Source organism: Sinocyclocheilus rhinocerous, unplaced genomic scaffold (assembly GCF_001515625.1).
Source record: "Sinocyclocheilus rhinocerous isolate Xijiao unplaced genomic scaffold, SAMN03320098_v1.1 scaffold2541, whole genome shotgun sequence".
NCBI lineage: Eukaryota > Metazoa > Chordata > Actinopteri > Cypriniformes > Cyprinidae > Sinocyclocheilus > Sinocyclocheilus rhinocerous.
The window spans coordinates 57,027-69,546 of record NW_015631094.1 but is presented as its reverse complement, the minus strand read 5'-3'; the positions used below and the strand labels follow the sequence as shown (position 1 = coordinate 69,546).

Sequence of the window (12,520 nt, the reverse complement as noted above, 5' to 3'; positions counted from 1 at the left end):
GTGACTCTATACCTAGTGAGATGGGTAGGCCTAAGGTTCAGAATTCCACTGCTGTGAAGCAGATTTTGCCTGAACCAGTTGGTGAAACTGACATTGTTCCCTGTGATGGTGATAACAATGACCTTGTTGACCATGAGGTTGTAGGAGCTGTTCCTGTGGGAAAGAATGATGCCCAGGACGGCAATGCACAAACTGGTGTCCCACCCGAGTGTGTTCCTGAGATTTGCTCAGAAACCATATCTGAGACTAATTTAAGGAGATCAGAAAGAGACAGAAAACTTCCAAACAGATTTACTTACCCACAGTTGGGAATACCCAGTAAAGAAACTGTAGTAATTTCCAAATATGGTGATGTGTATTTTCCTAAAGAAAAGGGTACTTGCCAAGTGTGGTGGTGTAATCCACATGCTTTATGTAAAAAGTGTATGGTGAAGAACAAGACTTTGCCTTGTATAGTTCCAAGGGTTTGAGCAAACAGAGCACCCTTAAGTACATTGCATGGGGACATGCTATTTTTCAGTGGGGGGAGGATGTAACATACTCCAGATTTAAAATCATGTATATAATAAGATGTTTCATTTATTTGTGTATTTTATTTTCAAACACATTTAATGTAAAATGTTTCTGTGGTTGTGCTTAAATAATATATATTGATACGATGATGTCTCATATTTAGCAAATGAGGATACTCTCCCTTTTTGAGAGACAGACTGTGATCGTCCAATCAGGTTTCAGACAGGCAGAAGTGGGCTGAATCCAGAACGCGCAGCGACGAGGAAGAAGAGCGAGGAGAATGGTGACGCAGTTGTTTTTGCACGCGAGACTGTCGTTATCTGGAAATATTCCGATTAAGTTTAGTTAGCAAAGTGCAGAACAAGTGTAACGGTTAAATAGTAAATGCTTGTGGTTGCGTCTGGTGGTTTAGTCGTTTTGGTTTAAATTCAGACGGCTGAAGTGATCGTTGTGGAACAGCAGGCCTGGAAAGTTCGGGACACGGCTACCATAGGTCCAACTTCTGAAGTTCCTGTGCAAATAGAAGGAGTCTATGCTAAAGCATTATTAGATAGTGGTTCACAGGTTACAATCTTGTACAGAAATTTCTACCATACTCACTTGAAGCACTTACCTTTAAAGCCAGTGGAGAATCTGGAAATCTGGGGATTGAGTTCTCATAAGTATCCTTATGACGGTTACTTGCCCATTCGCCTTGAATTTACAGAGTACCTCAAACATTTAATACGCTTGCTTTAGTTTGCCCTGATCCCAAGCCGGAGCAACCGATAGCTATCTTGGTTGGGACAAATACTTCTTTGGTCCGACAGTTATTTGACGTTTGCAAGGAGAAGGCAGGAGAAAACTTCATGAATGTCTTGACTGTTCATCCAGTGGTTAAAGCAGCTTATGAGACTATTCAGAATTCAATTGGAGTTACTTCTTATCCCGATAAACCTGGGGTTGTGTGGTTCATCCAGCACAAACCAATTACTTTGAAGGCTGGAGAAGTTTGTCAAATTCATGGAAAGCCAAAGTTTTCTAGTGAATTGTTTGAGAAGCATGTTCTGATTGATCAGGCGACTGACACCATTGCTCCTGAAGAATTGTTAGTGAGGCCTGAATTACAGCCTGCTTCAGTTGTGTCAAACCGGATGGTTACTGTAACGGTAAAGAACATGTCCAGTAAGGAAGTACTCTTAAAGCGGGGTACTCCTATTGCTCACATCTTTCCGGTAGATGTTGTACCTCAGTTGACTCCCAAGAGTAACGTGTCAATGCCGAATACGTCTTTGTCTTCTGATTCCTTTGACTTTGGTAACTCTCCGCTTCCAGAAGAAGCGAAACACCGTTTGATTGAAAAGCTTATGGAGAGGCATGATGTCTTTTCTGCTCACGAATGGGATGTGGGATGTTCCAAGGGTACTGTTCATGAAATCAGATTATCTGATTCCACTCCTTTTCGGGAACGATCACGTCGGCTAGCTCCTAAAGATTTGGAAGATGTGCGAAAGCATTTGCTTGAACTTCAAAAGTGTGGTATAATCACAGAATCCAAGAGTCCGTATGCATCACCAATTGTGGTGGTACGCAAGAAATCTGGAAGCGTGAGGATGTGCGTAGATTATCGTACTTTGAATCGGTGAACAATACCTGATCAGTATACGGTGCCGAGGATTGAGGATGCCTTACACTGTTTATCTGGTAGCAAATGGTTTTCTGTGCTTGACCTGAGAAGCGGCTACTACCAAATTCCCATGAACAAAGATGACCAGGAGAAAACCGCATTCATTTGTCCGTTAGGGTTTTTTGAATTTGAAAGAATGCCTCAAGAGATTTCCGGAGCGCCTGCTACGTTTCAGAGGGTCATGGAACGAACCGTTGGTGACATGAATTTCCTCGAAGTACTGGTGTATCTTGATGACCTGATCATCTTTGGCAGAACTACAGAAGAACATGAAGAACGGTTGCTCAAGGTTCTGGACAGGTTAAGAGAAGAAGGTTTGAAGCTATCCCTTGACAAATGTCAGTTCTGCAGAACCTCTGTTACCTATGTCGGTCACGTAGTGTCTCAGGAGGGAATCGCAACTGATCCATCAAAAGTGGACGCTGTGATCACCTGGCCAAGACCTAGAACTGTAACAGAATTAAGATCTTTCTTAGGCTTCTGCGGTTATTACCGGCGCTTTGTAAAGGGGTATTCAAGATTATGCCATCCGTTGAATCAACTGCTTAAAGGTTATCCACCACATTCAAGTACGAAGGGGAAGACCGAAAAACATCTGTTGTGGAGTACTTCAAGGCAACTGATCCTTTTGGGGAGAGGTGGGATGACAAATGCGAGAACGCATTTGAGGAGCTGAAACTCTGCTTGACAAAAGCCCCAGTCTTGGCTTTTGCCGATCCACAATTGCCATACGTACTTCATGTAGATGCTAGCCGAGATGGGCTAGGTGGTGTTTTGTACCAACAACATCCAGAGGGCTTACGTCCTGTTGCCTTTATTAGTCGTAGCCTTTCACCATCAGAGGAGAATTACCCAGCTCATAAGCTGGAATTCCTTGCTCTCAAATGGGCTGTGGTTGATAAATTGCATGACTACCTTTATGGTGTCAATTTTGAAGTGAGAACAGACAACAATCCTTTGACATATATTTTGATATCTGCAAAATTGGATGCTACAGGCCACAGATGGTTGTCTGCATTGTCAACATACACCTTTAGTCTGAAGTATAGGCCTGGCAAGAGAAACGTGGATGCAGATTCTTTGTCCAGACGTCCCCATTTTAGTGTAGCGCCTGATGATGAGTGGGAGGAGATTTCAGCTCCTGGAGTTCGTGCTCTGTGTCAGTCTGTCATAACATGTGAGAATCAGGAAAGTGATAATGAGTGGAGGGTATGTACTTCTAATGAGTTGAGGGAGACTCAGGGACTGGATGCTTGTCTGAACTAATGATCAGTTAAGCATTACATAATGTTTGTTAATTATTTATTAATGAAAGCTACTATAAAGTGTTACCAAAAAAGAAAACAAATTGATAATATAGAATTAGAATATAGAGTGCTAGAGTTAGAGGGTCAAATAAAGATGGAAGAGATGTGTTTTTAGCCCTTTCTTGAAGATGGCTAAGGACTGCTCAGATTGAGTTTGGCAGGTCATTCCATCATTCCTTTCAACACGGGTGCAATGTTGGTAAATTTAACCAGTCAAAGCAATCTTATAGTGAAAATCAGTTTTCAGTGAACTTTGCCTTGAGAGAAACTGTATTTGTTATATAAATCTGCAATTATGCTGCATTATCTGAATAAGCAAAGATATCAAATCTGTACTTTTTTTTATCATACCTGTTATCTTGATGTGCGTGTATGCAAGGCTTTAATACAATGTCACACAGGGGTCACTATGCATTGACATCATAGTAAATTTGAGTTGTTAACCCTAAAAAGGGCAAGACCGTAAAGAGACATAAGAAAATACATTTTTTGCTATTTTCCATTTGTAGTGAACAGCACATTCCAGGGCCCAGTTAATTGGATCTTGGTGGATTAACATAAGCAAACTATCCAACGCCATCAGATAAAGATGCTAGGAAAACTGCCAGACACCTCTTAGATGGCAAGAAGACAGGCTTCTGGTACCAAGCCTGGGAAGGACAGTTTCTGCCCTTCACCCACCTAAAGACGGATTCCTATGGTTTTGGCCTGTGACCATCATAACATTTCCTTAGGACCTCCAGGATGCAGCAGCAGTGGGTGAAACAAAGAGAGATCATAGAGATCCATCTAAATCCATTCATAACTATGTTTTCAAACCTTAAACTAATGCAAACTACAACACACCCATCTTATACTTATTCAGAGAAATAAGTATTCCCAGTGACAGCGATGTGTAGTGCAACATCTTACACAAACTCAGCTGTTAATGGACAAATGAATGCATGCATGACAGTTTGATCTTTTTCCATCGTTTTAGACTTTATGTGTTCATAACATTGCCAAAGGTATTCTGGTTGTGGTTTGGTAAGTGAATAATGCATCGGTAAAACTTAAGTGACGCTTTTCTAAATTTGTGTTTGGACTATGCAAATAAGTTTCACAAGAGGAAAGAAGGGTGGGCCACACCATATTCCCCGCTCTGATGGAAACGGCCAATCACAGCACAGAAATGGACAAGCTCCAAATTGCAATCTCCTCCTAATCGGAAAGGGATAAATGTACCTTTTCAAAAGACACTCCTTGTTCTGAGTCTCAGTCCTGTAAGGGGAGAGGCAATGGCATATACATTCAACGTTCTGAGACTCTGGCTGGCAAGGGTAAGAAAGTGACATGACATGTGGCCAAGTATGGTTGCCCATATTAGGAATTAGTGCTCTGCATTTAACCCATCCTAAGTGCACACACACAGCAGTGAACACACACACACCGTGAACACACACCCGGAGCAGTGGGCAGCCATTTATGCTGTGGCTCCCCCAGGGAGCAGTTGAGGGTTCAGTGCCTTGCTCAAGGGCACCTCAGTCGTGGTATTGAAGGTGGAAGAGAGCGCTGTACATTCACTCCCCCCACCTACAATCCCTGCCGGACCTGAGACTCAAACTCGAAACCTTTGGGTTACGACTTCCCACAATAGCAGATACACAGTTCTGAGTCTCCGGCATGTCCAGTGAGACACTAACAGATCACCGAAGTTCTGAGTCTCCCATCTAGAGAGACAGTATCTGAAACACCAATGATCTGAACTTCTGGCCCGTGAGGGAAGAGGCAATAACAGAAACCAAGTTCTCAGTCTACAGCTTTTGAGGCAGCAACAGATACGACCACGTTCTGAGCCTCCAGCCTGTGAGGAAAGAGATACTCTACGTTCAGAGTCTTCGTCCAGCGAGACAACAACAGATGCAGCATGTCCTGAGTCTCCATCCTAGAGAGACAAAGCGGATTGACCAAGTTCTGAGTCTCTAGCCCAGAGAGGCAGAAGACATACAGATATTTGCAACAAAGTTAAGCTCCAGCGAGCAAACCTTCACTTCAAGATACTTTCGTCTCTGTGTTCCAGGCTAAGAACCTTCTGCACCTACTCCAGAGCCATGGTTGTGTTCCAGATTTTAGGACCCTTTGGTGCTCCAGGAGCTCATCATCCTACAGCGCTTCGTGTTCAAGGCTGTTCAAACAGATTCCTGCACCTTTCCCCACTGCATTGCTACCAGCACAACCAGTGGAAGAAGTCACCGCCACCGGACTGCTCACTCGACCACAGAGAACGTACTGTAAATATCACTTATCCAAACCTCTTCTGGAGACCTTGGCACTGTTTTATATTATCAGTATATGATTTTCTAATATAGCTGATATAGCTGTTATCAGTTGATAACAAATAATCTCTCGATTTATTTGTTTGAAGCTTAAAATTGTTTGTTTCAGTTTTTCTTCTGAGAAGAAAACATAACTCTGCCATAGCAACACCCAACTGAATCACTTGCATTTTATGCATCTTATGCACTTTATTCCTTTTTCATTTATGGTATTCATGTAGTAGTTGTTGATTACTCTTAATGAACTCTTGATAATTCAGAAAGTACAAAAATCATACTGAATCATAATGTCATTGCTGATGTGAGTACCCATCACTACACTGTTTCGCCTCCCTAGGTTGGCAAAAGCATATTCTCTACACATCTTATTAAGACACAAATAATACAAATTCATGAAGTGAAATAAAAAAAAACATGACTTTTATTTTTGATTTTAATGTCTGTATCCCCCATGATATGCTGTCCCTTTGGGGATATAAATCGTTTGAAAACAGAATGCTTGTTTGGCAAAATTTTACTCTCTCATAACATTCTGTTAAACAATAAATATAATGTCTATTTATGAACATGTTAGCCGCCTGTATAATATTTAATACAAAAATTCATAGGGCCTATAAATAATCAACATAATCAAAACTTTGCTGATAAACCTGTTGTACACAATCTACTTCATAATACTTCATACCTGTAACACTGAACTCATTCTTTTTGTTTACTTGCTGTTTAATTGGTTAAGCAGGTATTAGATTCAGAACTTGTCTTTTATCTCAAGGTCAGTGTTCTTCTACACGTTTCTGACGTTTTTGCTTCTTGAATGTCTTACATTCATGCAAGTTCATACACCAAGAGGACAACAGCGACTGCCGCAGTAATGGTGAGACTGAAGAGGACATTGAGAGCCAGTTCAGCATCAGGACCTGAAACTTCCAAACCCAATAAACTGACCCAACGGAGGTGGATGTGTAGATCCTGTAAACAAGATGAGAGCTGGATGTATGGACAGACAGACAGACAGACAGACAGATAGATAGATAGATAGAGTTACTGCTTTGACGACTACTGAAACTAAGGTCTGTCTCCCGAATCATACCAAGATTTTTGATTTTTAGTTGTTAGACCCTTAGAGTCAAGGTATGCATTCACCTTGAGAACTTCATCTTTGTTTCCAAATGCAATGACTTCAATTTTTTCCTTGTTTAACTGAAGAAAGTTCTGGCACATCCAACTGTTAATTTCATCAATGCATTGGCAGAGGGAGTCAATGGGGCTGTAGTCATTTGGCGATAAGGCTAGGTAAATTTGGGTATCATCAGCATAGCTGTGATAGATAGATAGATCGATTTACATAGAAAAGGCCAAATCTTTCATCATAACCCATTGCCCATTCCAGATTGTCAATTAGTGGCAGCGTAGCCACGGATGTCCACACCATCCAGCAAATACGCTAAAGAATAACATAACATTTTATTCAATTAGCACAATACATTTTTACCAATAGTCTAAAATTGAAAACAAACAATAATACAAAAAAATGCATGAAAAAGCATCACAGCAATGTACTGTTTAACGCTGTCCAGTGTGATTCCTCTGAAGCGCATAAAACTCTTTACCTTTCAGGGCCTGATTGATATAGTTTTCATAGTAGTGGATTCGTTCCCTTAATCCTCGCTACTTCTGAAGGGGTAAATTCTGGAAGCCTGTTAGATGTAAAATGCAAATGTAAAAGCATTCATAAGCATTTGAATACAAGAATTTGAATTCCTCATAAAAAAGATCATATGTGAACCTGGACCACAAAACCAGTCATAAGTCGCTGGGGTATATTTGTAGCAATAGCCAACAATACATTGTATGGGTCAAAATGTGTTGTGAATCATCATCAGAGTCGGGATCCATTTGCAGCGTTTTTATTACGTAAACAAAACAAGACAGGGTCAATCACCAGTAGATACAATAGCGAGGGCTAGGCTGAGACAGAACGTGGGACGGGCAGGAGGTCGAGGCAGGCAGCAGACAGACACAGTAGAAGAACAATCCAAGTCAGGGCAGGCAGAGACAGATCAGAGTACGGTAAACAGTCCAAGGTCAAACGAATAAGCAAGATACAGGGTAAACGCTCAGAAGTGACAGCCGGGGCAAATCAAGACTTCGCAGTGAGTAGCTGTGAGTGTTTGGCTTATATGTGTGTGTGCGTGATTCAATGCAGGTGTGTGCGTGCAATCAGTCCCAGGTATGAGGCATGATGGGAACTGGAGTCCGAATGGATAAAGTCAATATTCAGGAGAGAGTTCCCTCTGGTGGTGAGGAGGAGGCGGTACGGAAGCCTCCTCTGTAACAAAATGATTGATTTTTCTTTTATGCCAAAAAGCATTAGGATATTAAGTAAAGATCATGTTCCATTAAGATATTTTGTAAATTTCCTACTGTAAATATATCAAAACTTAATTTTTGATTAGTAATATACATTGTTAAGGACTTCATTTGGACAACTTTATAGGCGATTTTCTCAATATTTGGATTTTTTTGCACCATCAGATTCCAGATTTTCAAAAAGTTGCATCTCAGCCAAATATTGTCCATCCTACACTCTAAAAAATTCTGGGTTGTTTCAACCCAACTTTGGGTCAAATATGGACTAACCCAACTTTTGGGTTAAAAATTTAATGTAAGAATTTAACCCAACGGTTGGGTTAGTCCATATTTGACCCAAAGTTGGGTTAAAACAACCCAGCATTTTTTAGAGTGTAACAAACCATACATCAATCAATGGAAAGCTTATTTATTCAGATTTTAGAAGATGTATAAATCTCAATTTCAAATTAAAGCTGCAAGCAGCGATGAAAGGGCCCTCGCACCCGGGCTCACCGCCACCTGGTGGCTTTATGAAAACAGTGAATGGTGGGCAATATGCTTTTAAAGTGGTAAATATAGGAGGAGCATGTCAAAGTCATTTATATGTGCCAAACTTTCTTCTGCCATGACTATGACTGTAACTAAATATTGGCATGTAGATGTCTTCAGGCCGTAACTTTTATCAAACATATGAAGTCTGGTGCAGATTGAACATGGTATGTTTGAGTTAGTGTAAAGCATGATATATCCTGTTGCCAACAGGTGGCTTTATGATTATATCTGAATATTGGCCTTGAGATGTGTTCAGGCCAGGTCTCTTATCAAACATGTGATGTTTGAGTTAGTGTAAAGCATGATATATCCTGTTGCCAACAGGTGGCTTTATGATTATATCTGAATATTGGCCTTGAGATGTGTTCAGGCCAGGACTCTTATCAAACATGTGATGTTTGGGGCAGCCGCTAAACTTCTCTCTCGAATTATGTTCTTCATTAAATCGCTGTAATCTCCATTGAACACTAAAAATCATTTTTAAGTTTAATAAAAAAAACTGAAATAAAATAGTTTTTTATATTCCCTTTTATGTCTTGTTAAAGTTTAATTTATTTCAATTAATGTACATTTTTTTTTTAGTTTTAGTTAGTGATAACAACACTGTCATGGATGCAGAAAATGGTTGAACTACAAAACTTTACCTGAACTATACGCATGGCAGCATCCACGTCTTCCTGTTTGTATGGGTTTCTTCTTGGCTCCGCCCAGTGAGAGAATAATGTGATGCCAACAATGCCACCTTGTTTTGCACGATACTTGTCATTATACACATGCCAGGCCTCAGCATGAGCCTTGATGAGGTTGTGTGCCACAATATATGGTGCAGTGCCTGGACTAACATTAGACCTGGACAGAAATAGAGCATCAAAAACTTAACTGTTAACACTGAAACTGATAAGTAAAATCTTATTTATAAAAAGCAAAACGATCATTTTCAATACAAATACCTGGTGCGAAGGTTCCATGGCCATAACCGTACAGTGCAACATTGTAGGGTTAATTTCAGTGTTGGGAGTAACGCGTTACAAAAGTAATGCATTACAGTAACTGATTTCTGTTTGCTGTAACGCAGTAGTGTAAGGCATCACTAATCAATTTTCAGTAATATTTTACTCGGTACATGTTCAGTACCGCATGCGTTACAACACACTTTTAGCCCAAAATTTAATTGTTCAAAGAAAAAATAAAGAAAAAAAAACCAGCAAGACCGGGAGACATTAAAGAATCAAAAATGTAATAGTAAGTTCTATTTCCTGTTCGTGGTCAGTCAATAGCCGCGTGTGGTGTCCTAGTTTGTAAATAAATACTAAACAACAGCTTCTGATATATTTGTTTAACGATTTATTTTTTTATATTGTGTGACGTAGTCCAGTGAAGGCGTGTTTAGGGCGGGTTTAACAGGAGGGCCGCGAGGCTACTGGCCCGACAGTGGAAACGCGGCATCGGCATGATTTCGGCCTCTGTGATCGAGGTCCGAGGCTAATAGCCCCGCCTGGCTCGCTGTAAGCCCCGGCTCGCACTGGCCAGTGGAAAAGCGGCTAATGGGTGAAGATGGCAGAAGACTGTACATGCGCGAGATGGACCTATGCGCATCTTGTCATGGCATTAGCATTTACATAGTCCTGTTGTGTCTAATATGAATAGACCAGGAATAGACCCAAGCTATTCACAGATATTGGAAAAGTATGGTAGAGGTAAAGTGATTATCTGGCAATATCTGTGAATAGCTTGGGTCTAAGCTATTCACAGATATTGCCAGATAATCACTTTACCTCTACCATACTTTTAACAGACTTGGATCGTTTGTGATTCTGGCTGTCATCCTTTCTTGCATTGTCTTGAGCCTTCACTTTGCCAATTATAAGCTATATTGTTAGTAGCCTGGATAGCCCACAGTCATTATGCTACGCCATATCGCCCTCTACTGGATGTAAAATACTCTGCAGTACATTTTGTCATTTTAGAATAAGTATGGTAACACTTTAGAATAGGGAACACTTATTCACTATTAACTACGAATTTTCCCTCAATAAATTCCTAATTTGCTGCTTATTAATAGTTAGTAAGGTAGTTGTTAAGTTTAGGTATTGGGTAGGATTAGGGATGTAGAATAAGGTCATGTAGAATAAGGCATTAATATGTGCTTAATTACTACTAATGAATGGCTAGTATTCTAGTAATATGCATGCTAATAAGCAACTAGTTAAGAGACCCTAAAATAAAGTGTTACCTTAAGTTCTACTTCTGTAGTTATTTTGGTGAAAGTAACTCAAAAGTAATACAGGAGTCATGTAACGCATTACAATTCTGAGACAGTAATATTGTAAGGTAAGGAATTACTTTTAAACAGCAGTAACAAGTAATCTATAAAGTATTACAGTTTGGAAGTAACTTGCACAACACTGGTTAATTTATAGTGATCCAGAACTTTACTTTGTCTCCCAGACTGTTAAATACAACATCAGCGTAGTCTCTGAACCTCTCGACAATGGTCTCATTCTCCCAGCTACCAACATCTTGAAGTGCTTGTGGGAGATCCCAGTGGTACAAAGTCATCTGCCAGATCAGACTGTCAGAAATTAATCAAATTCTTTTAGGCTACAAGAGCAATTTTTTCATGCAGATTAATTCAAAAATATTTTACCTGTGGCGTGATATTGGCTGCCAAAATAGCATCCACTTGCCTATGATAGTAGTTCAGTCCAGCTTAATTATTTTTCCTGTTTGTTCCATCTGGCATGATTCTGGGCCATGAAATAGAAAACGTCTCCAGTTACTATCGTAACCTCGGTTCCCTGAGAGCGGGAACGAGACATCACGACATTTCTCCGTTATGGGAACGATATTCAATCCAGCCATGAGAGAGGCTATGAGCAGCCCGTACAAGTCACATACTCAGCGAAGATAGAACACACAATTCCCACAACCAATAGCTGCACAGAGATAACGGTGTTAAACAGCAGTATAACACATAAGATGATCATGGTACACCAATCGAATTAGACATTGAATAGCAGGAGCTGCACTGAGTACAGGGCAGACAACAGCAACAATAGCATATAGGGCTGCGCAGAGTAATTACTGTGCGAGGCAGCAAACACACATGAATAGAGGCAGCATAAATGTGAATCAGTCACTCACCGACAGCACTTGGGAGGCTAAGGACTGAGCGTCCAGCTTGTAAAACCTGGCGAAGGTATTCTGAGAAGACCAGCCGGCTGCAAAGCATATATCCTGAATAGACATACCTCTCGACCACGACCAGGAGGAGGCGATAGCTCTTGTTGAGTGGGCCCTAATGTGCAAAGGATATTCCTTCGGCGCTTAGCCGAAGCGAGGGCAAGAAGAAGTGCAGTTTGAGAGATAGCTCCTTCATAGCAATGGATGCTAAAGGCTCGAATGGTGGTTGTGAAAGAGCTCTTAATGCCATCTCTAGGTCCCAGGGCGGAACTGAAGGTGGACGTAGAGAATGCAACCTCCTCGCCCCCTTAAGAACACTCACCACCAGCGCGTGCCTACCGATCGATTGCCCGCCCAGCGGGGAACGAAACGAGGCAATAGCGGCCAGTGTTGATGGTAGACATCCACTATCAAGCCTGTACTGTAGAAAACGCAGAACATCCGACACGGAGCAAGCAGCCGGGTCGATATGAACATCACGGCACCACAAACACTCCCCATTTTAGAGCATAGAAATGTCTCATGGAGGGCGCCCGTGCCTCCGAGAGCGTGTCGAGCACACGAGAATGCAGAGCATTCAGCTCCTCTGATATCCCCGAAGCAGCCACACATGAAGGCTCCATAACTCCGGG

The 12,520-nt window shown here is 41.2% G+C and overlaps 1 pseudogene; it reads right to left on the bottom strand.

Moving 5' to 3' along the window:
* Window positions 1–11,114: 11,114 nt before the first annotated feature.
* LOC107741584 (lactase-phlorizin hydrolase-like) overlaps window positions 11,115–12,520 on the bottom strand; it is a 13,290-nt pseudogene continuing 11,884 nt past the window's right edge.